The sequence below is a fragment of the Cygnus olor genome, chromosome 4, assembly GCF_009769625.2.
Source record: "Cygnus olor isolate bCygOlo1 chromosome 4, bCygOlo1.pri.v2, whole genome shotgun sequence".
In the NCBI taxonomy this organism is placed as follows: domain Eukaryota; kingdom Metazoa; phylum Chordata; class Aves; order Anseriformes; family Anatidae; genus Cygnus; species Cygnus olor.
This window is the reverse complement of record NC_049172.1, coordinates 55307597-55335560: the sequence shown is the minus strand read 5'-3', so window position 1 is coordinate 55335560 and position 27964 is coordinate 55307597. Positions and strand designations below refer to the sequence as shown.

The 27964-nt window shown below is 36.6% G+C and overlaps 2 long non-coding RNA genes across 3 annotated transcripts in view; one reads left to right on the top strand and one right to left on the bottom strand.

Moving 5' to 3' along the window:
• Nucleotides 1–3054: 3054 nt before the first annotated feature.
• LOC121069838 lies at nucleotides 3055–27947 on the bottom strand. Of its 2 annotated transcripts, XR_005819658.1 has the most exons (4): nucleotides 27907–27947; nucleotides 25848–25953; nucleotides 4525–4582; nucleotides 3055–3333 (listed from the first exon to the last, which is right to left on the bottom strand). It is a non-coding gene; the product is annotated as an uncharacterized LOC121069838 (long non-coding RNA). The 2 variants fall into 2 exon arrangements; XR_005819659.1 differs by lacking the exons at nucleotides 25848–25953; nucleotides 27907–27947 and adding an exon at nucleotides 21058–21098.
• LOC121069836 overlaps nucleotides 25139–27964 on the top strand; it is a 35316-nt gene continuing 32490 nt past the window's right edge. Inside the window, exon 1 of the long non-coding RNA XR_005819657.1 lies at nucleotides 25139–27964. This is a non-coding gene — a long non-coding RNA (uncharacterized LOC121069836).

Below are 27964 nucleotides of genomic sequence, written 5' to 3'. Positions count from 1 at the left end.
ATACTTTCCTCTTCACCTCCATGCTGGGTCTCAGTCCTCTTCCCTAACTAGTCTTTGCTGCTTTTGCACACAACTTCAGCTTCCTTATCTTGAAGGCTTGCTCTTTTGGTCTCCATCCTCAAACATTCTTCCTCAAGGCACCTCTTTGGACACCCTCCAGTTCTTAGTCCTTCTAAAATCACTACTGGAGTTTTCATGTCACAGCATATAGGTACCAGCAAAAAGATCGTAGAAGGCACAGGGTTTTTTATGTGATATGCGTGGCCTGTGGCACACAGGAGTTTGAGTTGCAGGGCAATTCCTTCCTGCTTCACCATCAGTATTCAACCCTGCACTAGTGAATGTGCAACGCCACTGAATGCTGTAGTGCAGTTAAGCAACATGGAAGAACTATGAGTTTCAGCAGATCTGGTCTGATCTGCCTCTCTCAAACCAGGGAAGCTGTACAGTTTTGTAAATGATAACTTGCCTGCTTCATTTAGATTAGAAAAATAATGTATTTTTGCCATAGCTCCGTTTTCAGAAGGAGCTGCACTACTGTGATTGATTTATATATATTTTTTTTTTTGCCTGAATTTTCTCCAAGTGTTAGGGAGTATTTGAACATATCCTAATGTACTATCTGAGGATAAGAAACATAGGAAGGGGCTACCTCATATTGCCATATTATTGCTTACCTTCTTTTCTGAAAGCAGACAGACAAAATAATAGGAATCTCAATCATTACTGTAGCTGATCAGGGAAAAGAAAAAATAAACAAGCAGACCTAGTAAAATAAACCAGCAGGTTAATTGTAGCTGCTTTCCCAGATTCATTTGAAGAGCTAAAAGAGCAAAGATAACATATCCAGCCATCAATATCTGATACCAGCAAAGAGCTCTCCAGTTCCAGGCATGTAGTAAGGAAAATATATAGTGACGTGTCAGAAGGTAGCAACTGATGAATCGAGGACTGTTATCATGTAAGTCTAGCAGCAGGGCAGATTAAGGCGTTCTTTTCTAACCGTCTAGTCTATGACTGGTATCAACCCCAGCAAATTTATTATGTGTGGTAGTAGCTCATGTTATGTGACAGCATCAGTTTCTGCAATAGTATCATTACATGGCAAGGCTGAAATTATGCTTGGAACAACGTTCCAGTGTTACTAGTTTAAAAACAATGATTTGTTTTTGATTTCCAACAATATTATGCTTCAACAGTGAGTGACGCATAGTTCCTTAATACAATGACACAGAAGTACAGTGCCTACTATACAATATTCAGCAAATACCAATGGATGGGAGGTTCTAAGGGATTGCTAGGGCTGAGTTTGATGAGAACATATATTTCTGCACAGTACGCTAACCCAAATAATATAACACCACTTCAGGTCAATCAAACGCAAACAAAAGCATGAAAAAACAAACAAAAAGAACCAAACACCAGATTTTGTTTCTCAAAACTCAAGCCATAGAACTTGACCTGAAGTGAAATAATTCCACTTTATTTTGTATTACACAAACAGCTCACCTTACTATTTAAAAACCAAAGCAATCATATTTTCAGAATTCTTGCTACCCATAAACTTTCTTTTCATATTTGTCAGATTGATCTGTATTTATTCATGATTCTCATGCTTCCAAATCCATGCCTTTACATAGTCAAAACAGAACACTTTGGTTAATGTACTAAAATATCTTTCTGCAATGTTTTCTTTTTCATTAATTAAAAACAGCCCATATAGTGTTCCTCTAGGGAACATTACATACTATTAATTTAGTCACTACAAAATACCACTCATTTTAAAGGGAAAAAAAAAAAGACCAATTATTTATGTTCTGTGTATATTTTTTTTGTAAAATACCCTCAAAGGGTATTAAAGGAAAGGATATGAAAGGAAGTAAAACTTTACTTTTGAAAAGAAGTTGTGAAGGATAATAAAACATAAAATTAAAAGAAAGAAACACCTACACCTACTCTTACCCAGAAATCTCAGAGAGTAAACCCAGGAGAGATACCCATTGGGTTGGGATAACATTAAGGGGAGTCTAATCAGAGTGGCATGGAGTGAAATATCTAAGGATCATATCAGAGGCTTAAATCTAAATGAAAAGAGGCAGGCAGCAGTTTTTTTTTTGTTGTTGTTGTTTTTGTTTTGTAAATAGCTGCTTGCCTCATTTCAAGATATCCCAATCACACCATTTGTAAATCCAGTTGTCAGGGCATGTAAATGTTGAGATTTCTGAAGCAGAAGTTACTCAGCCATCTGGCAGGCAGGAACGAGTGTTGCAGAATCACACTTCTCCATTTCATTTCACTAACGTTTTATAAAACAAGTAAGCAGGGACACCTTGGCATGTAAAGCAAAGAGTCTTTTTTAAAAAACGTCATATAATTTAGCAAGCATATGAGGAACAGCTCACCCAATGACAGCTACAACAAAAGAATAATCCCATAATGGCTCTTTGACAGTTTATTTTCCGTGCATATGCTTAGACAGTACATACTGTTTATTTTCTAAGCAGCTTAAAAGATGGGAGGTAAGGGGTGATTATAATTCAATATAAAATACATTTAAATAAATTTTGGGGTCTGACTTAAGCCCTTAAAAGTCAAAATATGTAAGTTAAGTCTTCAGCAACATCCTTAGCTCAGCTGCTATTCTTATTTTCTGAATGTGGAATAGTCTCTTATCACAGGCTGCCACACCGCTGGACAATGTAGAATTGGTGTAAGGGAAGAATTAGTTCCAGCAGCTCCAGAAGAACAAGATTCAATACACCACAGGCAATTTGACACAACTTTTACCAGGCTGTTTTCCACATACTTTTTTTTTTTTTTTTTTTGAGTTGAAACATGAGTTTATATTTTCACTTGTTTTTCTAATATCTTTTCTTTCATACCTGCCTGATCCAACTTACTACCATGTCTCAGTGGGTTGGTATCTCAGAAAAATACTATTATCTCTAATTTAGACAGGTGAGAAACAGAAGGATTACATAGTTTACTCAAGTTTACCCTAAAAAAAGTCAGTATGACAATACGGAATTTTACCAGAGCCTCCTGAATCTGAGCTAAACTCTTCCAACAACTTTAAGCTTTTCAGTGTTATCAAAAAAAATATTGTTTCAGGGAATACATGAAGGAACAAGCCACTGGAGAATTTAAAGGTAAGGTGAAAAGAAACTGAATTGTGAAGATGAAATTGTATTCCAGTTTATTATTCCATTTCCTTTAAATAGTAAGCTAACAAGGCATGAAAACGTCAAGGCAAGTACAGTGTTATATTGCAGTTACAGAAGCTGGAAGGTGGTCCTCAGCAGCAGTGATGAATTATTATACTGGATTGAGTATCTGTCAATGCAAATATTAATTTAGGGAAGTAATGTCTCAGTCAGACACCTAAGGCTTCCACCTGCAGACTACTGTTTATTGCCCACTGCTACAATAGAAAAAAGTAGGCAAGTCTAATGCACCTCATTAATGTTTGGTTTTATTTTTTAATAGACGTTGAATTGTTTATTTAATTAAGGGTCAGAATGCCTCTAAGTATGGGCCTCAGAGATAAAAGGATTTGGGAAGGCTTAAAAGTGGGACACAGAATATAGGCATGGGAGAAGACTGAATTTTGGATGGACTACAAATAAAAGTGCTTGAAAAATCAATATCACATCCTCTGCCTGTCCATAGGATGAACATTCATGGAACATTCATTTAGATAAGTTAATGGGAGATTTGATAAATGCATGGAAGAATAATCCATCTTAAACACAAGAAACTATCTCAGGCTCGGGAAACATTTGAGCCGCATGTTCTTACCACTGAGAATGTATACTGGTGAAATATCTGTGTGCTTGTTCTGCTCTTATCCTGCAGGATACTGGTGTGCACTTATAGGATACTGGTGTGATGTTGTGCATTTGATTTCTAATACACTGCTTTTCACCATAACTTGAGGTATCACAACAAGATTTGAAAAAACATGAAATTACAAAATTAAAACTGAATAAAAACACAGCTCTCTCAGCTCTCTCCCAAGGACCTTAAGGTCAATAAGCCTGCATGATTTGGAATTCTCATTTTTTTCCAGACAATACTGGTTTTTGAACAGCTTCCATTTTTGTCTCCCTGCCATCTTTTATGGCAATATCTTGACTTGTAAAGATCTGTTTTTTTTCCAAGCTCAAGATTCAGATTTTCATACCACAATGACGTTCAGATATGAAGCTGAGATATGAACTGTTAATAAAAGATATGAAATGCTATTCAATATGAATAAATAAGGAATAAATAAAGGAAGTATAGGATATTCTGTACCAGATGTACCTCACTAGTATCTTAATGTCCTTGTAAAATCCACTGATGTTACAGACCTACTACGGAGTATATTGCTCAAATAATATAATGGATAGCATCAAATTAACTTCTTAAACCCAACCAAGCTGTTGCCGAAGACTTAACTTACCGTCTTATAAACCCAACAACTGACACTGTTGTTGTTTATTTTATTTTTAAATTTGTTGTTCTAAGAGTACATGAACTTACTGTTATAAGAGGGCATGACAGCATGGAATTCTGCCTTCTCTGCTGGAGACAATTAAATCTGTAAAAAGACAAAACCTTTATTTCATATTTGATATTCCTAAATGCAAAGTAAGTTTCAAGTCTGATATCCCCAATACATAACATGAGGAATTCTTTGAAGAGGTAAGCGGTAAGAAACTTCTGCAGGGAGGTTCCCATCTGACCTCTCTGCTGCAGTGTTTAGAAACAACATATTTGCAGACATTCTTAATATCTAGCAGAATTTCATCTTTAAAATCAATTCTTACTCTTCAATATTTTTACAGTTCTCTCATTCACAAGAGCAAATTCCAGTTCCTGATTGTGGAAAAGCAGGTCTTCCACTATACCATCAAGATTATGATTAACTGCATGATGTAAAATACATGATCAGGGTTGTATGTTCACTAATGAATGTGCTTTCAGAAGAATATCCTGAGACAAACATATACTTGCTAAAGAGAGAATACCAGATGCTGTAACAAAACCATCACATAGCATAATAACCTCCTCTGTTTTAAGCTGTTGAAGGTTTTTTTCCCCTCCAACTTGTACTAATAAAAGAGTATAACCAACAGCAGTTACTGAATTGCCTGCATGCTTCGCTATTTTGAAATAGTCACTGGGAGTCACACTGAGAAGTGAAAAGGTGAAGTAAAGGTAAAAATAAATAAATAAATAATGCTGTAACAACATAGCCACTGATTATACTTTATTGATAAAGGCATCGTTATTGAATGAGTCATCTCAGATCATTAAGCAACAAGTGAGATTTTTAACATTTATTAATCAGGAAATTTTGTTATATCCAGACTCCAAAAATAAAAAGTCTAATTCTTATTACTTAAGATTAGACCATAAGCATGTACCCAGGCTAGTACCCCACTCCACTCTGATCCTAATAATTTGGGTTTAGCATCAAAACTTTCCCGTATGGCTGGACTGTATTCATCAAGTGACTCAAAGTATGTACCTGGTGGATGCACAGCTTCCTGCTTCTGTCTAAAACATACCCAGTTTCTTGAAACGTCAATGTATTGGTTTATTTTCATGATAAAACTCAGTTTTGAAATACCCAAATCTTATTGTTATCCTAATATGGGCTGAAAAGATCAAATTAAAGTAGATCAATGAATGAGTTGATAAAAACGTACATTAATCAACAGGACTGAGCCACAGGTTATCAATACAAAAGAAAGAATATGCCAATTCAACCTAACTGATGTTTTGACACATTTATACTCCATTATTTGTTTTAAACAATGGACCAATGTTATATTCATTTCATTAATCAAAGTCTTACAGTTTCTGACATGTTCATATCTCTCTTGGAGCAAAACTTTTCAGAAGTTCATTAAAGCCTAATTTCAGTAGCCAAACCTTTGAGCAGATAATATTTTTTTGTTGGGCATCAACAAGATCTTAGTCTGTCTCTTCTGAAGAGAAAATAGAATGGTATAATTTTAATATTGCCTTTGCACATAAAAGAATAAGAAAAGGAAGAATAGTGATACATATCTTAAAATTAAGGTTCATATTAGTATATCTAACATATACTCCCTCCAAAAATGTATATAAATGCTTACTTGAAGATATTCAACACTATGTGGAAAGAGATTATCTAACTAACTTGGCTAAACACTTTCTGATGGAGTCTTTGGCCTACACCTTCTGGTAACAACCAGACTAGATTGACAACAAGATCCCACGGGGGTGTGTTGACAGTAACAACATATACAGATACGTGACACAGCCTCTTCCAGAATAAAGTTTAATTTCGTTTGTCAGAAAGCTCAGAACTCACAAAATTAACTTAAAACATCAATACACTTCCACTTGGCTTCCCTGAGCAGGCATGCTGTGGATGTAGGGAATGCTTGTAATCAGGCTTCCCTGTCACAGTTCAGGACTCTCTAACCACATTCTTTAAGATATTCCACATGAAAAAAGTTCAATGTTTAATACCAGATTTTCTCATCTGTAGACAGATGATGTTACACAGAACTTTAGTAGAGCAATACAGCAGGGTACTGAAATTGAAGTACAATTGCTCTTAATAGAACAGAGAAATTGCAACATACACATATATATATTTGCATCACCACATAAACATGACTCTCATTACTGGTCTCAACATGCTCACCATCATGATGCTAGGCACCTCTGGCCTCTGAGAAGGAATATGTGGGTTGACACCAGCTCAAGCCCATTCCTCTCCCCACAGCTCAGTTGTTATACTCTACATTGGGCTGAGTTATGCATAAACCCCACATCCCCAGTGCTGGTGTGGCTAACTCAGGAAGACATTCACATACTTTCGGTAAACTCGTGGTTAAAAAAAAAAAAAATTAGAAAAAAGCATTTACACAAAGTTGATCCACTCAACTAATATCCATTCAATCTGCTCAGCTGATACAGCCCCTTATCTAAAGCAAAGGCCAGCCTTCAGTCCCTTCTGTTTTGAGATAAATTCAGCTTTCTTTGCAGCTGGAGGGATCAATCACCTACAGCCTCCCCTGAGCTTCCTGAGCTCACGGCCCCTGCCTATCTCCTTGGGGTCATCTTCTACTGGAGAGGTGTATCGATCAGTCACATTCTCCCAGCCCAATTTAAGCCTTGCTGATTCAGCCTCTCATATTCCAGGTTAGGCTATAATGGCAGCTGCTTCCGCAACCCACTGTCCTTTCTACAGCATGCAAACACATATCTAGATAAGTGAACATATATATACACACACCTTCCCCCTATATGTGCCATGTATTTATATACATTTATATACATATATATTTATATACATATATACATTTGTATTTTCAGCTCTCCTCTGTCTTCCCAAACAACTGTGTCACCTTAGCAGGGTAGATTTCAATGACCTCTTCTTTTTTACCAGTTTCTTTTAAAAAAAAAGGTTTCCTGGGCTGTTTCATCCTGCCTGCTTTAGAGCTCGTCTTTGGCATTCGGGCAGCATAATGCATTGCAGACACAGGATTTCCCATTTTAGAATTCTTTTTTTTCCATCTTTTGATGACTTCCTAAGGTTGAGTTCCTTCTCCCTCTCTCAGGTAGAACTACTCTGGAGTCAAGATATTTACGAAGGTACTTAGCTTAAAAGTTGGTATGATTATTGTTGTGATAAGGGACAGTCTTTAACACATGACTACATGTTTTTTTGCTTTGATGTCATACACTGACACCACATTAATATACAGTGCAGTTCACAGCCTTGATTCCAGACTGCACCCTGTCCCTACACTCTTGTCACAAGAGGTGGCAGTGCTGCAAGCCTGACCCTCACTCACCCAGGTCTCCCCTTGAAGAAACCCTGCATATCTCATGATTAAGGCAAAGGCCCTATTTTACACCACAAAACACAAGTACATTAAATACTGTATCTTTCCCCCAGCCAGGACTCAGCTGCTCACTGCAGAGAAGCAATTGCAAGGAGCAGAGGGGAGTGCCCCTTATCTCAAAGGCTGAACCTATAGCACAGAGGAGGGATATACTTTGGCCAAAGAATACATTACTTTAAAAAAAAACCACACATACTCACAAATGGAGAGCAAGAGGAATTATGAAATCCCATCACCAGTTCAATGGTAAAATAATTAAAGTTTCAGGTACATACTGCAAAAAATTTAGTGAATGTACGTTACAGGGACAAGTTATAAAGAAGTCCTGTGAGAGATAGATAGTGGCTTACAGTTTCCTTCACTCTTTCCAATTATTCCATACCTTTTACCCCAACAACTATGCCTCAGAAGAACATGAGCTAGATCTTTCAATTACAGAAATGTTAAGTGAAGCTATCTTGAAGCGTAGGAACTCGAATAGTCACAACTTATGTCAGCAAACATGGCTAAAACCCCTGACACCTTAAGACACTTTAAATTAAATTTGGAATAGGTCAGGTGTACTCTCAGAGTGAAATGATTAGTCTCAGGTAACTCAGACTAGGGAGGCTCACCAACACTCATTCAGCACACAGTTCTACCTTTTGTGTCTCTCCTCCTTGCAGAATCATAGACATATGCAATGCAGATATACCAAAGTGTTTATTTCCTGGAACCAGGGTGTAACAAAGCATACTGCATAGTCAGTCAAACTGAACATCTGCTAATTGAGTTCTTAAAATGAAGACTAGCCTTTGAGTAGAAAAAATAGAGAAAAAATACAGCCCTGTTGTAGTTTGCCCTTGATCTGATACTTAGCAACTTTATATATTTGGTGTAGATGGCACAAGCAGAATTCCTGGAGAAATGTAAGTCTCTGAAATAATAATCTTTTAGGTTGGTCTATTCTAAGTAACTCCATTGTATAAATTTAGCTATAGTTCAGACTGAAAGATGTTCTCTGTGAAGAAAACTGATTGAAAGATCAGTATTTTCCTGAAATCCTTTCACACTTTTTGAAGTGATTTTCATCCTCACAGTCATAAGATCAAAACAGTTTTTTTATCATGTTTTCTGGGAGTATTGGTTGATAGTCGGCTGAATATGAGCCAGCAGTGTGCTCAGGTGGCCAAGAAGGCCAACAGCATCCTGGCCTGTATAAGAAGCAGTGTGGCCAGCAGGTCTAGGGAAGTGATTGTGCCCCTGTACTCGGCTCTGGTGAGGCCGCACCTTGAGTACTGTGTTCAGTTTTGGGCCCCTCGCTACAGGAAGGACATGGAGGTGCTCGAGCGAGTCCAGAGAAGGGCGACCAAGCTGGTGAGGGGTCTGGAGAACAAGTCTTACGAGGAGCGGCTGAGGGAGCTGGGCTTGTTCAGCCTGGAGAAGAGCAGGCTCAGGGGTGACCTTATCGCTCTCTACAGTTACCTTAAAGGAGGCTGTAGAGAGGTGGGGGTTGGTCTGTTCTTCCACGTGCCTGGTGACAGGACGAGGGGGAATGGGCGAAAGTTGCGACAGGGGAGTTTTAGGTTGGATGTTAGGAAGTACTTCTTTACCGAAAGGGTTATTAAGCATTGGAACGGGCTGCCCAGGGAGGTGGTGGAGTCACCATCCCTGGAGGTCTTTAAAAGACGTTTAGATGTAGAGCTTAGCGATATGGTTTAGTGGAGTACTTAGTGTTAGGTCAGAGGTTGGACTCGATGATCTTGAGGTCTCTTCCAACCTAGAAATCTGTGTCTGTGTCTAAAGATGCCCTGAACCCCCTATCTTGCATTTCAGCATGAAAGTGGAATAATGGCTGTTCCTTTTGATCCCATCTTTCTTGTTGAACCTGATGCGGCCTGACAGCGCTGTAATCTGTACTATACTGCTTTTGGCACATGTTCTTTACTTCCCTTTCACAGAAGTGTACCAGTGTCACGATTTCCTTCACTAGACAATATTCAACCAGAGCCCTACTCAACTTCAGTTTGGATCTAAAACCATCCTAGGAAAAATTGGAACGGACTTACCTCAGAAGTTTTTTTTTTTTTTTTCCACTATCCTTAAGCACAGAAGCAATATAAAATCAGGGATTGGACTAGATGATCTTTCAAGGTCCCTTCCAATCCCTAGCATTCTGTGATTCTGTGAAAATGTGTAATATATTTTGGAAGGGGTGAAAACTATTTTTGGGGTATGATTTTTCAGATAATTATCATTTTTCACATCCATGGCAATGTCTGTTTTCTTTTTCTTCCTGAAATCCTTTCACACTTTTTGAAGTGATTTTCATCCTCACAGTCATAAGATGAAAACAGTATAAAATCCCCAGTATTCATGCAATTTTTTTTGTCTCTAAGGGCTTGTAGCAGGTGCACAAGTGCCTAAGAAAGAAAATCCTCCTTCAGGATTTGTTTATTCATAATAAAAAATATTAGTTATACCAGAACACTGTTGGAAACAATTGAATTTTTATTATGTTTTCTCCATATGTTCTAGCTTTAGTTGTCATAAAGTTGTTTTATTAACTAAATAAATAATATACCTTTTTATCTTAGAAAAATATCACCCCAGAAAGCATGACAGAGAAGTTAGTTTTCTAAGATGATAAGATTTTGCTAAAAAAAAAAGTTAAAAGTTTAATAACACTGTCCTTGTGAATGAATTTTACCTCCCTGGCATAACAAATTTCCCTCTATGCAAGAGTAACCAGCCACTGAAGTTATTGAACATCATAGGCATTGGTTTCAAAGCCACTGCTAATTCAAATAATACCTCAATGTTGAATGAAAATGTCTTACTGAAAACAAAACATCAATGCATGGCTAAATTTCACTTATGAGCTGACCCAATGACCTTACTTCATCTTTCACCTTCAGCAACTTCTGACCGGCACTCCTCAAGGAATGGCACTGTCTGTGTGAAAGGCACTATCTTGTACTAGAATGGATAACTTCTCTGTTCACAGCCAGAGAACCCCCATGATCACGACTTCCTCTAATTAGGAGCCATGCTGAATCCAAACAATTAATCTGAAGAAATACTCTAAAATAAGCCTGTCAGCCCAGAATTTACAACTAGAAGGTGGAGACATACTGACAAAATAATAATCTGTTCCAGGAAAATAAAACAAGTTATTCCCCCAAATCAGAGCAATTCTCCTACCAACACATTTGTGAAGGGGCAAGGGAGGAGGGTGGGGGGAGTCTTGGAAAAAAATCTTCTCTTTTTATTTTTAAAGGAATTATTTTGTATCTTGTAATTGTTGCCCTTACATTAATTTAGATGCACAAAAATAGGAAGATAAGAAGAAGTGCCTCCAAAGAAAATATTCTTTCATGGAACTGTCATTATTTTTCATTTTTTCCCCAATCTGAATAAAATTGGACTGCAACGTTTCAAGCCTAGACAGACACATGGATCTCTTCACTTAACTTTCCCCTAACTTCACCTTAGTTGAAGAGTCTGAAAATATGTTATCAAAAACATTACTATCCAGCTACTGGACAGCTTTATAAAGCCTAGAATATACGAGGTAGAGATATTCAGAGATTTGAAGAAATGTGGCTTGACAGAGTCAGAAGCTATTCAGGAGTATATCTAGCAAGACCAAGGCAGCAGTATAATATTTAGTGGTGAAAAACTTTAATAGTGAGTTCTCAGTTGCCTGTAGTTAAACTACTGGATTATATACTCAATACTGCTGAAAATACAAGCAATTAATTATCAGCAAAGAAATCAGAAGCTGGTGCTACAGTCTTGATTTTTTAAAACACCTGCTATGTAAAATCTACAAAGGACAGTACTGCTGTTCTTAAGTGACAGCTGAAGCTTGGAGCTGGTCACAAAACTCAGAATAACCTTACTAAGATTTTATCTCCTCCTATGTTACGTACAACTCAGTATCTTGTCATTTTTTTATTGCATTTAATGATTGTCTCCCATTTAAGAAATTAAATAGGTAGATTTCAGAAGTATTTAGAATCTAACACAAATCATTTTCAAGGGAGTCTATTTTTTTTGGAGAATGTTTTATTGGGAGCAGTAAATTGGAAATTCTGAGTATGCTATCTACCCCCTTTTTCCCATTAGAGATTTAGTATGGTGAAACACTCTGCTCAAGTGGTTTGGACAGTGAAATGTCACCAAAAATGTTCAAAATTGATTTCTTTAGCAGGTGAAAAATCTGAACAATACTTACAGTAACAGTACCCAGTATCATTCACTGTCCCATGCTTCAGTGCTTAAAAATACTATTTTCATAAGCCACTTCTGAAGAAGAATAAAAACTAATTAAGAATAAAGTAAATAAGTTATATGTGAACACAGAAATAAGGCTTCGGTATCACTTCTCAGAATCATAGTATGGTTTAGGTTGGAAGTGACCTTAAAGATTACCTAGTGCTGACCCCCCTGCCATGGGCAGGGACACCTCCCACTAGATCAGGCTGCTCAAAGCCCCATCCAACCTGGCCTTGAACACTGCCAGGGATGGGGCATCCACAGCTTCTCTGGGCAACCTATGCCAGTGCCTCTCCACCCTCAGGGTAAAGAATTTCTTCCTCACATCTAATCTAAATCTTTCCTCTTTTACTTTAAAGCCATTACTACTTGTTCTATCACTATACTCCCTGACCAAGAGTCCCTCCCCAGATTTCCTGTAGGCCTCCTTTAGGTACTGGAAAGCCATTACAAGGTCTTCCCAGAGTTCCCTCAACATTTCTTCATAGGAGAGGTGTTCCAGCCCCTTATCATCTTGGTGGCACTTCCCTGGACTCATTCCAATATATCCCTGTCCTTCTTGTGGCGGGGACCCTATATATACTTGGGACCCCAGCACAGTAACCTGACAATACTCTCACAGCTCAGTGCAGTTGTCTGGTCTTATTTCCAAATCATGACAATACTTATTTCTGCAGTGCACATTACCTTTTACAGAAAATAATAACAGGAAAGGAAAAATACATATTTTATTATTCTGTCAAGACATAAGAACAATTATTTAATAGACGACTAAATAAACAAAGTTTGAAAAGGAGAAAAACAACGCTTTCAAATTTCTGTTCAGATGACATTCTGTGATAACGTGTACAAGAGTTACTTCAAATTGAGCGAAAGGATTTATATAGAAAGAATAAAAAAATACCTTCAAATCCTGCTAGATCACAGGATTACATAGCAAAGAGTGGAAATGTTATGACTAACATTGCTGTTCAACAAGCTCCTCAAGCAAGAATGAGCCAGAATTTTTAACAGCAGGAGAGGTCTTACCCTTTGCTCCCCCTGCGCTGAGCTGTTTTCTCCCACCACTGTGAAGCGCCTTCTTCTGAGTGCTGTTGCCCAGTGTTTGTGAAGCTGCACAATGAGCTGTAATAGCAAAACAACATATATTGAAAAATAACCTTTTCAAAACAGTTTTAACCCAAATCTGTTCCCAGAGTAGTGCACGGCTGTATGAATGCCCATGTCAGCACAAAGGAGATGTTATCTGTGAAATACATGGGTGGAACAGCAAGACCCACAGGAGAACCAACTAATGCCAATTGAGGCTACAGAACTGTGGTGTCATCACTCAGCAAACTACTTGAACCCTGAAAGCCTTACTTGATTTTCACTAGAGTCTATAAAAACTTCTACTTATCTGATCCTGAGTTTAAAAAAAATAAAATAAAATTGTATATTCTATAAATCTGATGACGAATTAAGATTTTATCTAAGGATACTCCTACAACAAGGCTGTTAAAAAATTTTATTAAGTGTAATTTAAAAATCCCCTTCACACTTTTGAAAGCCTGTCCCTAATAATTTGTAGAACTTTATGCAGGGGACAGCTTGTAGTTTCAATGTAATTTCCTTACATTGTCTGTTCCTAGGCTTTACTGTATTTCAGGAATTATGCCAAATTCAACTTGATGTAAGTGAATGCAGCTCCATACACTGACAGATTTCACCATAGGTGATTATGACCCTTGGGATTTTACTAAACTGACTGCTTTAGATTTCTTTAAAAAAATGATATAACTTCTTTCAACAGCTAAAGAACAGTTATGAGGTAGGTAGAGAAATCCTTAAATGTCTTCACAGCAGGAAGAATTCTCTAGGGAAAGAGAGTCCATTTCAACTACTTGTAATGCATTCAAAACACAAAACAGCTGTCCAGATGAAAGGATTGTACAATAAAGCTACTGCCAATAAAGCACAATTCATGCACTTTTGGTAGTGTCACAATAAACTGCAGGTGCTGTGAAAAATTAAAACTATTTAACTGGAAGCATTGGTCTTTCTGCTGTCTAAAAAAACATTTCTCATACTCATCTTGATTGACTTCTGTTGGACTATATACACTTAGCATATGGTCATTTTAAATGTAAATATTAGGGAGATAAAAAAGGCACAGTCACATGCTGAATTCTGGATGCCTCCCAGAACTAAAGTGGCTCGATAATAAGACAAAATCACGTTAGCTGCCCAAGCATAAATTTGTCTTGTCCATCCAAATATCAATATGCATTTGGCAAAATAATCTGAAACATGAAGAGAGACTTAAGAGTGAAACTGTTGCCATTGTCCCAAGAGGAGGAAAGAGAATGAAGCACAATGGACAAGGTATAAATGATGAACTGACTGATATAAGAAAACTACTAATAGTACGTGCCACTGATTATTTCTGAAATCAAAAAAAGTATTAGAAACTATCCAGAAAGTTTATCTGGTTATGAATAATGCACACTGACTTGGCTCAATAGAGCATGTTACATTTCAACAGAACTGAAGGAAAGGGAAGAAAGTATATATGCTAGAGTTTTTCTATGGTATTTGATGAATCCAAAAAGACAGATTAATTGAATCACATAAAGGTGAGTGCCAATAAACAGGACTGACTATAGTAACTGAACACAATGTTGTCACTGAAATGTGACTTTTAAAAAAAGAGAGATAAAGACTGAAAGTGGTAAAATTTAAGTTATGCAAAAACACATTTTTGTGTGCTTTTGATTTTCTTTTTTTTTTTTTTTTTTTTGGGGGGGGGGGGGAAGCCCTAAGAGAACATAAAACATATGCACTTGAGACAAGATTGTTACAGAGAATTGTGTCAGAACTGAAAACAAAGACATCATACCATGAATCTCTTGAATAGCCAACCCCCTTGTCCATCTCAGGTTGCCCTCAGGCTGAGAGAATTACACAGCTATACCTAAATTGCTCCCAAGCTCCTGAACCTGTGACTGTTCCTTGTCTGCACCCAGAATTCATGCCGAAGTCCTTGGGAATGCATGAAGCCTCTTTCATCTCAAGCCCTTTTTTTGTACGGTAGTTTCCAGAAGAACAGTCTTTTCAGCCTGACAGCAGCAAGACACCTAGGGCACACACATGCCAGGTGGCCTTAGCACAGCTACATGACACTGTGCTATCTTTCTCATTTCTCTCCATGTTTTTAATTTTGTTTTGGTTGTGGATTCTTGGTTGGTTGGTTGTTGGTGTTTTTTTGTTTGTTTGTTTGCTTGTTTTTTGTGTGTGTCTTTTTTGGGGGGGAGAAGATTTTTTTTTATATGCAGTTTTGTTCAAAATGTCCTTTTAGATTGTAACATTTATAAACATGCCTGTGTCACATGGCTCCCATACTTGGTTTAGAGTAGGTATTTTCTTCCCTTCTTTTTTTTTCCCTCTTTAGAAAAATCTTCTATTTTTCCATTAAGTTTTAATAATTTTGCACTGCTGGAATTATATATAGATGCTAAAAAATGCTAATTTGTATCTTTCATTCTGCATTGCTTCGCTCAATTTTTTTCTCTATTTCTTAATGGTTTTGTCCTTAAAAAATGTCTTTTCCACTGAGAATTGCAATTATTTTAACATAACGTAGTATCTTCATAAATTGTAATGACTGTTAATTGTAAAAAAACTAGAAGATTAATCCAAATTTTAAAAAACCTACGAGGTTTTCTAAATTCTGACTGTCTTAATTTAGGCTTTGTTGAAAAAGTAATGTTACACAATGGAGCACCAGGACATAATTACATTTTTACTCTGCTTTTCACAAGACTTAGTTCCTGACTCCAATATGCGCACACATTCTACAAATCAAAATAAGATTTTTATTTTTAGTATTTTTGTAGAGTCTATGACTTGAAATTATTTAAAATCAATTTATAAACACAAATGTATTGCCTGCAGAAAATCACTCATTGATGGTAAGAAGGCTGTTGTAATCCAAACTATTCTAAATCAAATGAACACATATATATATATATGCATGTATATGCATATATACATACTAACAAAAATAAATGATGAGATTTCCCTTGGACTTTACACTGTCTGTGTTTATAACAGCATGACTTCCACGTGTTTTCTTTTTCTTGAGCTTTTATGATATATTCAAATCATATTATCATGGTTTTCTACATACATAAACAGAAATTTTCTATCCTTTATCAACTGAAGAGTTTTCAGTTTCAGGAGTTTGAGACCTGTGAAAAGCTTTAATAATGCCAAAATTATTCTAGGATCTCATGAATTATAGTGTTTTCACAGAGACAGAAATAGATGAGAGCAAATTTGTACAGGGGAAGAAGATATATCTCATCATAAAAACCTTCAAGAGCTCTTACCTACTCTGTATTAAAGAACTTAGGGACTGAGTGTAGGTGATGACCTCGTCATTTTCTATCATCTGCAATTTTCCTGCAACCCTGAAGTTTTCTGATGATTTCTGGTGTTCACTTCATTCTGACCCCCCACCAATGCCTGTCAGACTGGCTTCACTTTCTCTATTTGGTTGTCTTTGATGTAACAGCACGATATGATGTAGACTATGTATTTGCTTTGAACGGAAATAGTCTGCCATTGATCTGTCCTAAAAAGGAGGGCCACAAGGATGATCAAAGGGCTGGAGCACCTCTTCCAAGAAGACAGGCTGAGGGAGTTGGGGTTGTTCAGCCTGGAGAAGAGAAGACTCCAGGGAGACCTTACAGTGACCTTCCAGTACCTAAAGGGGGGCTACAGGAAAGCTGGGGAGGGACTCTTGGTCAGGGAGTGTAGAGATAGGACAAGTAGTAATAGCTTAAAAGAGGAGAGATTTAGATTAGATGTGAGGAAGAAATTCTTTACTCTGAGAGTGGTGAGGCACTGGCTCAAGTGAGTGGCATCCCTGCCTATGGCAGGGGGGATGGAACTGGATGGTCTTTAAGGTCCCTTCCAACCCAAACCATTCTGTGATTTTATGATACTAAAACATTCTCAGCCTTTTACTCTGCCTGTCAAATACTATGAAGTTTAGCATGATCAACATGTATGGGTCTACCTATTCTGATAGTTCTAAATTTATTCTTTATTTAGTACATGCTTTTTATTACTATGTAGTAATTGCATGCAATTATAATTAGTATGTAACTACTACTATGTAGTATTTACTATGTAAATAAATATATATATGCTGTTCGGTTGGATATGCCTTATTTGCTAACAGAAGTAGAATTCAAAGCCACTGAAGTGCTTTTCCCACCAGCAAAGCATTAAAACTATATGTTTTTTTTAGAGAGAGCAATTTGGGTAGGACAAAGGAATAAACACTGAATTTTAGGGGCAGCTCAGAAGAGCAGAGGTAAAAGGCCACAGCGAACAGAAAGAAGAAAGGGGAAAGCTAAGGATTCAGGTGCTGCAAGCAGCAGTGATCAGTACTTGACCAAGCTCAGCAGTCTCTCAGACTTCTGTAGTGAAGACATCAGCAGTTACTGTTGCTACAGCTAGCTGTATACAAGGATTGAGAAAAGCTGTAATCTCCTTTTATCAGCTGATTCTTGCACCTCGCTGTTTACAGCAGACTTGTCTGAATGAAAGTCCAAAAGAATGCCACATGAATTCACCCTTCTGCATCCATTTCATAATCATTCCCACTGCACTGCACCTGAAGTCCAAATAAGAAGAGTTTCTCCTCTTACTTCTCTAGTTTTTCAAGGCAGAGATATGTGAAGTATTTATTGCTTTAACTAAAAACTGAATTAACTCATATTTGCATATTTCAGATAACAATCGAGTCCAAAACATTCAATGCTGGGAGACAATTAAGGCTTTAATTAAGAATAAAACAGGAGAGAAATATAGGATTCACACATTACTGATATTTTCAAAGCTCAGTTACGTTTGCAGGGAGGTCTTTGTTCTACATTAGAAAAAAAAGAACTACGCTGAAACATTTCTCTCACAGTAGGAGCCTTTTGTCAATTTGCTGAAGAAATTATGCAAAAAAATACACAAAGGCAAGTTTTTCTTACCCTTCCACTTGTCTGAAAACCAGAACTAGACAGAATTAGATAAAATGAAAGGAAACTTTCACCTGAGAAAATCACTGCCTTCCATTAAGGGCCTCCTCAATGCACATTTTAGCAGATTAAAAAAAATTCTGCTAGCCAGGGGGACAAAGAGACTACATACTAATTATTCCTTTTGATCTTCACTTGCAGGAAGACATCTGACAACTGTCAAAGATAAAGCTTACAATTAGGCAGCTTTTTAAATAATTAAGTACAGGAACTGAGCTTTCCCTAGACTTGCCTTTTTCTTTTTCCCATACCTCCGGCTGTACTATTGCCAAGCCAGCTGAGAAATCACATCCAGTCATTTCCCCCCATTGCCTACAAATGGCAAGTTAAAAGTCTGTGAATGAAACAGTACTCAATCTGAATCACTAAGGTGACTAAGTTACCTCCATGCTACGCAGTCATTTAGTAAAAATTAATAATCAGCGACTCTTCTAATGATGCATTAAAGGAAAGTCACTTAATTTTTATTTTTATTTCAGAAAAATACATGATCCAGCTATTCAACCATTAAAGTCTCTCCTGAAGATATTTACAGCTAAAAAAAAACAAAACCATCATGAGCAAAGGCTGAATGGAAAAAAGCAAAGATGAAAATGCCAGAGGATGACAATGGCCTTGAGAAGGTGTTTTATTGCTAAGTGAACTCCAGCCAGCACACAGAAGCATACTTCTACCTGCATTCATTCTGTTTGGCACACACTCCACAATTAATAAAACATTTAGCTTTTATCTTGATAATAGAAAAAAGTTAATAAGCACTAGAAGTTAAGTAATACCTATTTCAAGAGCTGTCTTAATGACATAAAGAGGACTTACAGAGGAAAGCCTGGAGAATTTTATTGCAGTGACTTGCTACACTGAAGAGCACTTCCAGCACTGACCTTGGTTTCTGCTCCTCAGACTTACTGATGTCAACAGAAATCAAGAATGATTGGATATCATAAAGCCTAATTATCTTCCAAAAAAACTTTTACTAGCTAATATAATATTCCTGTTTTAAATATTTAAAATAAAGTCTAATTTCTAAAAGAAAGATATACCAGTATACCTGCTTTAAAATATCTCATTTTTCAAAATATTCACTATGTGTTCTTTTTCTACAGAAGCCCACCTTAATGAGATATTCAGACACATCCACTTATGTTAATCATAAAATCAAACAAACAAGCAAACAAATGGTAAACCTCTTGAAAGCAGCATATTGTGTACTCTTGAAAGTAAAAATGGGGTAGGATATACTGAACAGGAAGTTCCTTTGTGAGTTATTGAAACATTGTCAATACAAAAAAAATATCAAAAACCAGCAGTGGTGTGCAGCTCTTTGCTGAAAATGGTCATCACTGTTTTTAGTCCTTAGCCAGTTTTAAAGTTGTGGTCCAACTTTGTAAACACATGATTCTAATCAACCCCAATCCTCCATTAAAGAATAGTGAAAAAATGGGCTTGATCCAAAACTAATTGGATTTACTGAACATTCTTGCCTATTTCAATAATTTTGGATCAATCTCCATAAGTGTTATCTTAGTTTGATGATGCTGAAATATAACTTTAGAAGTAACTTTAAAAGGGTTTAAAATTGAGCATTATGCTTAAAGAGGAACCAATCCATACAAAATAATCCACCCATCCCCTTTAAAAAAAAAAAAAGATGAGTACAGATGGATATTCATGAAAGCAAACTGACTGTAAGGAATATTAGTAAATCTGATTTTAATTGTACGCACTAATATATTCCTCTGTTGTGGTGGTGTGCTTTTTTACCTTTGCAGAGAAGGTGTTGTTTGCTTGTCTACCATTTTAAGAAGCCTCTCAAAATCTTGATTTTTGTTAAAGTTGCTTTAGCTCAAGAGATTTATAAACCGTGGCATTTAGCTGTGCTTCTTTAACAAGTTTCATTGTAGTAACAACAAAAGACAGAAGTTGTTTCCAAGTAACAAAACTATATTCTGCTGTCATAATGAATGTTGAATATGGCACAAGTTCTTCATTTCCATACTGAGGGAAGGGACTTCTACAGATTTGAGAAATAACATTAAAAATGTCTAGTGAATTCCAAGGTAGCAGACCTAAATTTCCACTTCAGAGAACCCTGCTTTTCACTTGCAAAGATTAGTCCTGTTTGAATACTTAGGGTAACAAACCAATAGGAACTAGTATACAAGAAGAAACCCCATCTGATTGCTTTCTTGAAGCTTGATTTCTCACAGAACACTCTAAAGCAGTGCTAATGTTCTACATTTCTACAGGTAAATAAAATGTTTTATAATGATTTCTCTGCAACTGGCACAATGAACACCAACCTCCTTATGCCTCAGCTTTCTTCTCAAAATAGGGCAGCCTTATACCAACAGTTAGGGAAAACCATTTGCTCTCAACCCTTTGTGTATCACTTGAGAAGATACTGACAGGCACAGGCTGAAACCTTGCCAGAAACAGTCACATGGCACTTTTCAAGTCCATGCCATGGTCTTCTTTTAGATCATTAGTACAGACATAAGCAAAATGGTATGTTTCAAGAGCTGCATTTTATCAATGAATTATAATACATCACCCAAATGAATGCTCCAGACCTGGATTTCTTTTTTTTTTTTTTTTTAAACTTACCCTGGTGATTCATAGATTTCAGGGCGCTTAAAAAATCCCAGGCAACTTTTAAGAGTTATTTTCTCCCTAGAAGAACCCCTGAGGGAAATGGATCATGTGAACTGTGGTGTCTTCCCCACTGCGCCCTGTGCACTCTCCCTTGATATATTTCAAAGTCAAAAAATTTTCAGCACTTCTGTGGTACATATTCCTTGATTTATGCAAAAAAAAAAAATATCAACCATATTATCACCACCTCTATTCGCCTTCATGTTCCTGGGAGGTGAGAAGGAAAGAAAAAAAGTTAATCGGTGGCTTCTGTGCTTAAGCAGCTCACAGGCTTTAGTTCAATGACTTGAATCACGTAATGCTTTTGAAGAAGTTCCTCAGCTTTTTGTCACTAACTTTAAAGAGAAGACATGTAGTCTCCTTGCAGCTTGAACAAAAAAAATAAGGTTTTCTTTGACAAATTTATCTTTAATATTTTCATCATTCTTCTAAACAGACAAATTCTGTGTCCCAGAAAAAAATGTCATTCCACAATAGAAGTAAAAACAACTGGATATTACGCTACTTGCAGTGAGTTTGCTCTTTCTCCCAAGCAAATCTTTAATTGCTTAAGGATTATTAATTGCTATTACAAACTGTTCAGTGATCCTAACAGCTTATTGATGAAATGTTATCTTCTTGAGGCTCCAGACCTTTTTTTTTTCCCCATTTACTGTGTTATCACTATAGTTCACTCATTATATCAATAATATGCCAACCTAACCAAGTAATTATTGCTTTTTTCAAATTATTCTCTTTCCCTATACAAACAAAATATAGTACACCCATCCTCTTATGTATTTTAAAACATCACAACATCAATTTTTTGCATTTTCTCCTATCTCAAGTTTAAGATTCATTAACATGCCATATTGCTTCTTTCAAGCTTTGTTTGTTTTGATTTGTACCTTCTGTTAGGGAAAGTTCAGTCTGTCCACTCCACTCACCTGAATACCTTAATACCTTCATAGACCTTGGGTCTCGAGTGCTGGCTGTGTATAGCCTTTTTCATGGCTGACAGCACTACTGAGAAGTACTACTGGCGGTAAAACCAGAATGGGTCCAAACAAGATGCTGTTCTGAAGGTAAACCTGTGCCTTAATTCCTAAGGACAGACACAATACAAGGAGTCCTTGCTGACTCCTTACTTCTGACCTTGTTCTTTTCCTCACTCTTCACTGGATGTCTTTTCAAACTTTTTACTTGTACAGATAAAAGCTTTGATTCAGTAAAAACACACATACTGTAGCGAAGTATACGTGCAATAGATACCATCCAAAACCTATAAAGTAGTTAGTAACGCTTTCACTATCTTCAGCACTCTGCCTTTAAAATATTTTAACTGAAGCTAGGGTGTATGAAGTTCAGACTTAACTATGTAAAATATCATGAAAGAAGAACATGACAAAAAAAATAAAATAATCAAAACCAAAATAGCTTAAGTGGAAGAAAAGATTTGTCCTTTACACTCCGAAAGCTTGAATATGCAGATATCCACTGTATGAAAAGAAAATCTGTGACCAATTAGCATATTCACATCTCAGTGGAAGTGTGAGATGTTTACGATATACATAATATACATATTTGATTAGTAAAAAGATGAAAAAACATTATTACTGTTAGCAGAGGAACTAAAAATCCATTAGGTTAGATATTTAAGACAATTAGAGTAGACTTTTGTCTGACTGTTTACAATGCATACATTAGCAGCAACATTGCCCTTGTTCAACTCTGAGATAAGCCTCCTAGAGTACTGTAATCCAGCAACTAAGGAAGAAAAGGGGCTGACAGCAAGGAATGAATCTACTGAACTGTAAAAAGAATGACATCAGAATTGTCACGCAAACTATTAGTTTTTCAAACTGAATCCAAACATTCAAAAGTTTAAGAATATGGGGATAATGGGGATAAGAAGCAGCATTTAAGCCATAATGATGACTTCTGAATATCTAATATCTTTCAATGGCACTTTTGAAGATAAAAAGTGGCTACAAAAATATAAAGGACAAGTCTGAACTAATGGGACTAACTTATTTCCATGAGAAAATAAATAGGCATTGCTACCAGTTCCTCATTCATCACCAATCCAGTTCTTTTAGGGGTAAGTTTTTTTAAAAAATAAAGAGAAAAATAGCCAAAGTACCTTTAAATCTATTAAAAATAATCACCTCTTGGTATAGGTATGTTTAGCTTCCAAAGAAAGTACTTGGTCAAAAACTTCCAAGCCAAATTAAAACTTGAACAAAGGAAGTAAAGTTGCTGTGCTATAACGGAACAGTTAAACTGCGGGGCCTCTTAACCTCTCCATCCTACCTTCTTTCACTGTTAATGCAATCATCAGTGGGAGTGACAACAAAAAAATAAAATACAGTGAAGGATCCCTGTTTTACCTTGAAAGCTGCCAAACTTCATGGAGATTCAGAAGAAATAACATGTCTAGAAAGGATTTTTTTTTTTTTCTAAAAAGAATGTTTTTGCATCTGAGAGGTATTCATCCCTCATGTACTAAAAAGATAAGCATTTATTATCTGGTTAATAAAACACAAAGCCAACAACATCAGGAGCTTTCAGAATAATTGTACGTGAATTTGATCGGCAGAATGTTATTAACATTGCAAGATGAAAAACAAACAGGATAGAAATTTGCAGCATTTGGAGATATCATTATATTCTGTTTTTAAGGAAAAGAAGCAAACAAACCTTTACTTAAGATTCTGGGCATGCTTAGCCTACCACTATTATGCTAGAATATTTTTAATTCTCTGCAAATTTTCAAGATAATGGATGTCTCCTACAGGAATACGAGGTTATAGAACTTGCCACACTTCATCTACTTCATTTGGATTTGCTAGAATTTCATATATGGGATTCTCCTCCAACACAAGGAATTTCACTAATTGTCAGAGACTATAGACAAAAGATTTTGTACATGTGTGTTTCAGTTAGTGCCTGACTCCTCACAAAGGATCTGCAGGAAACTTATGATTCCTTCAGGTATTCATTATTTGAAGCTATTCAAAGATTCCTCTCCTCTGAAAGCTAATTCTGAACATTTACAGTTGCTAGGTGATATTCAAGTGGTGGTCAGTAATTGTGATTGAAAATCTATGGCTTTTATGGCAATTTTCCATTTCCTAATCAGTGATCAAGAAAAATGAAAGATAGGTATGAACAATTTGAGATTTAGTCACCATCAATATATGACAAACGCTTGCATTGTTATAATTCAGTTTCGATCAGGAACTGAATTCAATCAGCACCAGGAATCGAAAAGCATAGAAAAGGAACGCTGCTGAAATAGATTTCATTTCAGCAAATATTTGCAATAGCTCTCTTGCTGTATTTCCCCATTTCATGCATTAATAATGTTCTGATCCATTTGTCCATAGATTATTACACAGATAATAATGTTCTAAAGCTAGTCTACACTCCATAAATTTTGCACAGTTACACAGACAAATGTATTCTTAATCTCCTCTTTGAGCATGCGTACCCATTCCCACTTGCAGCTAGGTTATGTAGTTGCACAGTGACTCCTACCAAGGACAGAAGAAAGGCTATACAAAAATATGCTTTTGTTGAAGTTTTCCAAAACTGAATTTTGAGTGTGCACGCAACAGAAAAGTAAGTATGCTTGATTTCTTTCATACTTAACTTCCTGTTTCATAGCCCACAACATCTTTTCAAGTTTTCTGTTAAGCAGACTGTGTCCATGCCCAAAGCTGTAAGACTGACTTGGGGCCAGGAACACAATCATTTCTGAAACCTTTTCTGCTTCTGCAGTGGAACAGTACTGCAGGAATAAAAGAGCATTAAATTTTTGAGACAAGAAATGGAAGTTGTCTGAAAACTTCAATACAAATTCTTCAACTGATATGGGAGAGTGTTTTTCTGAAGCCAATGATCTATCTGTAAGTGGGATTCAGAAAACGACCAACTGACAAAAAAGCATTTCAGGACTGATACCCAATTATGCACAGTGTTTGAAATAGACTAGAAGAAAAAAAACTATAATCTTTCAGTGTTTTGCTGGTCAACTTTAAAAGGAAGAATAATATGCTGTGGTCCAGAAATGTGAAATGTGAAAATATACACATATATACTTGAATATCATAAAATGAACAGCAAGCGGTCTAAAGCAGTAGAATTTCTCCATTCTACTGAAGAAGCAATAGCAAGCTTTGGCTAAAAGTATCACATTTAAATCATAATCTGCAAAGATATTTAAGGTAATAAATATTTCAGCATCAGACTAAACATAAGAAAGTTCAAATAATTTTCTTATATAATCACAAGCAAACACCTTCTTACTTTTAATATATGAAGTGGTTGATACCATCTCTTAGGATGTTTTTCCACAGAACTTCACAATCTGTGCCAAACGGACACTGTAGACTTGCCAGAGTTTGCCATTCAGATATGGAAAATTTTCACGTGCATTTGTATTACTTCCTTTTGCATCTGTGTGCCCATCATCTACAGTCAAGGTATATTGTAAGGGTATGTATAAGGAGAGAGCGATTTCTCCTTTTATGGTATCTGGCCACACGGCAGGTGAATGTTAAACAATATCAAGAATGGAATATATCACTGTGCCACTGATCCATTTCAAAGTGCATTCACCTTCAATGATCTTCCATAGGAAGAGAAACCAAAAAGACTTCAAACTCATATGAGATTCAGGTACCTTAAAAATAGAATAAAGGCCCACTTCAGATACTCAAATTATCTGATGCATGCATGAGGCTGGCAGATACGGAGACAACTACGGGACACATATCCTCCTGGAGAGCTGACTGGCAGACGACTACCCTGACATCTAGAGTGGTATCAGGTGCATATACTCATTCTAAATCCCATCCATCATGTCTATAAAGCTGTGAAGCAGCAGGTAGGGAATGATTATTGACACCATCTCAAATGATATGTGTACACTAGCAGGTAGCAGATTTAAAAGCAAATAGTAACCAATACGCTTTCACACCTTGTGTATATGTGTGTACGTGTATGTGTAGATCATACGTCTGCTGACCAAAATGTCTCCAAGTACACACCAGCTGACCTCCTCTTGTCTTCACTGTATGTTCACGCTATAAATGTGAGTGGCATCATTAAGGAGCTGTGGCATTGCTATTGTGGGTTATATAGTAAAAGACTGAAGACTACTTTTTAAGGAAAAGAAGGAAAGAAATTTGCACTTAGAATATTGATTGCACTAACTTTTGCAACTGGTGACAATTGGATAGAAAAATTGAAGTGAGAACTTACAGGACTGTTGACTTTTTTAAAGTTAACAAACAAGTACTCTTTTTTTGTTACTCTTCCTGTCTACCAGAAATATACATAATCAACTTTTACCATCTTAAATCAGCGTATTAATGAGTGAATGAAAACCAACTGCAACTGTTCAGGTATGAACAGCATAATTCCCAGGGTCACTAGATGATTTAGATGTGAAGTCTCATTTTTCATATGCAATTCAGGAACCTGACTGAACAAATCAATAGGAAGCTGACTTTTAAGTCACTCTTCTACTATCTTTAAAAATGGGACTTAGGATATTTTTGAAGCGCCTTGTGAATTTAGAATCCTGAAATTGAAAATACTGGTCCTCTAAAAAGTCTGGTACCTAACCAACACCACATCATTGATAAAGAAGGAAAAATAATCAAATCTATCTGATCTACGTTATTATAAAGCATGCCCTGGAAGCCTTAAACTGAATAGGGATCCTGATGATGTCATTCTCTGCAGTGAGTCTAATTCTTTATCCACTATCCTAGAAAATATTTTGCTGATGGATGTTTTCAACATGAAACATGGGACATCACTTAAAATTTTAACCATATGGGAAAGTTCTTGGTCTCCAGCAGTAAAACAGGTCAGAAGAACTGCAATAGCTTTTCAAATCAATCCATTTCTAGGTAGAATGTTTTGTACAATGTACATAGTTTATGTACATGAACTATATTTTTCTAACCTATCAGAAATTTTGGAATCCCATTCAGGTTATGTTACTGTACAGAAAGTAACTATGACACTAAATTATTAGTCATCAGATTCTAAACAAATGATCTATGTCAACACCTACTTTTGACAGCTGGTTAGGTTTCATTTTGTACAAATTCCCCAAAAGCTTACTTATCTTTATTTATGGAACCTGTTTCTTTTAGTCTAATAAAACAAGCTTGCTCTATCCTTCCACTATAAAGCACGTGAAGAGCAACACTGCAATATTATTGTAGTAAGTAACTGTATAATTGTAAAATGTAATATAATTGTGAAAGTAACTGTAGACCTGCTGCATGTGCTTTAAAAGGAAATCCTGTCCTTGAATCCTGATGACTTTTTTCTTTTTTTCTCCAGAACTTTGTATGTGCGAGTTATAATCTTTCATTCCCTTATGAACTATACTTAGCCATAGAAGTCAATGGTGTTTACAAACTCAGTTTTCTCAAACGCTTTAGGTATGTTTGATCTCAGCAGGTTCTGTATTATTAGCAAGATAATAGCAGACAGAATGAAAGACAGATGGACCTGAGTTTTCCCTGCTGTACAATTCAGGGTGCTTTTCATTCCAGATAATTGATTTGGCTATTTTGAAATGTTACAATCTTAGCCTTATTCCAATGTTGAAGTTGGAAAGTCGGGTGAGTGGCTGACTCACTAGAGGACCGTGCAGACAGCCAGAGAGACCTTGACAGGCTGGAGAGGTGGTCTGACAAGAATCTAATGAAGTTCACCAAGGAAAAGCGAAGAGTCCTGCACCTGGGGAAGGACAACGCCACACACTAGGACATACTGGGTGCCACCCAACAGGAAGGCAGCTTTACAAAAACAATCTGAATGTCCTGATGGACAGCAAGTTGAACATGAGCCAACAACGTGTCCTTGCCACTAAGGCGGCTAACAGTATTCTTGGTTGCATTAGGTAAAGTATTGCCAGCCCGTCAAGAGAGGTGATCCTTCCCCTCTGCTCAGCATTTGTGAGGTCACACCTGACGCACTGTGTCCAGTTCTGGGAACCCCAGTACAAGACACACCTGGACACACTGGAGAGAGTTCAATGTAGAGCCACCATGATAATCAATTCAGTCAAAG